The sequence below is a fragment of the Phalaenopsis equestris genome, unplaced genomic scaffold, assembly GCF_001263595.1.
Source record: "Phalaenopsis equestris unplaced genomic scaffold, ASM126359v1 Scaffold000053, whole genome shotgun sequence".
Classification (NCBI taxonomy): Eukaryota; Viridiplantae; Streptophyta; class Magnoliopsida; order Asparagales; family Orchidaceae; genus Phalaenopsis; species Phalaenopsis equestris.
This window is the reverse complement of record NW_018164495.1, coordinates 189,934-191,464: the sequence shown is the minus strand read 5'-3', so window position 1 is coordinate 191,464 and position 1,531 is coordinate 189,934.

Here is a 1,531-nt window from a genome sequence, read left to right as displayed (position 1 = left end):
TTCTAGAGCAAAAAATGTTAAATCCAGAGCTTGTGGTGTTACACGTTGGTTTCTTTTTTTGTGTTATTTTCAGTTGTTCATTTTTTTTCTCTTATGTTTTATTTTAATATTCTTGCTTGAAATATTCGTGGGTTTAGCAATGAAACCCGTGTTGCTGATTGTAGAAAGATTACTTTGGAAAAAACATGCTCATATGATTTGTCTTATTGAGACTAAGCTGTCCATTTCTTCTTTAAATGATAAATTCTCTACTCAAAAAGTATAGATTTTTTAATAACAAAGGTAGCCTGCATAATTTTGACATTTTTTATTATAGGTTTTTTTTGGATTAAATAGAACTTTAATGTTCTCTATTTCTTTGTTCTTGATATCAATTCTCAATACATTCAAGGTTTTGTTACTTTTTTTTCTAATGTTAACTTTTTTGTGACTTTTGTTTATGATAATAATAGTGCCACTATTAGAAAGAATATTTAGAATTCTATTGTTTCACTTGGTGCTAATATTGATGATCATTGGCTTTTGTTGGTTGACTTTAATTGTATTCATAGAGTTAGTGAAAGTGTTGGTGGTCTTCCACCAATTTATTATAAGCTAATTATTTTTAATAATTACATACTTAATTATGTCATTTTTGGGTTACAAAATACTTGTCATAAGTATTATAATCTACTCGATAATCTCTTCTTAATAGAGCTTTTTGTATTACTTCATTGGTAATTTTTTTTTCCTTATTCTTGTTTTAAAGTTCTCGATAAGTCCATCACGGACCTTTCTTCTATTTTTGTTTCTTTGGGACTTCTTATGTTTTGAAGCGTATATTTTTATATAAAATTTTTGGAGTAATTATTATGATTTTCTTGATCTTTTTCAATATGCTTGGAATATCAATGTTAAAGAGGATACTTTATTTGTTATTTGTAACAAATTGAAAATTGTTAAAGTTGTGTTTATGCATTGGAATTGATATAATTCTACTATTTTTCTATTCACATTTATGAGCTTAAGAGTGAGCAAGAAACTATTTTAAACAATTTGGATATCAAACCTCTTTGCAAATATTTGCTTAGCCAAGCTTCTCTTAATCAAGAAAAGCTTCATAATGTTGTTTCTTGCAATTATAAATGGTTAAAACAACAAGCTAAGTGTGATTGGTTATCAAAAGTGGAAGATGATCTTAAATTTCTTTATCAAAAAATTAAAGGCAGAAATAATTATAATTTCATCAAAATAATTTTAGTTAATGATATTTATCTTTATCCTCTTCAAGACATTGCTAGTAAAGCTATTTCTCTTTTTGTCTTTTCTTAATAGTGGTTTGAATGTTCCTAGTTTTATTTTTGATGAATTTCTTTTTATTAATTGTATTTCTTCTTTAGATAGTGAGGCTTAAGTTAAAGATTTTTTGTTGAAGAAATTAAAATTGCTTTTCATTCTATTAGAAATTGTAAGTACCATAGCCCTAATGATTTTTGAATATTAATGGAAATGATTGTATTCTTGCTATAATATATATATATATATATATATA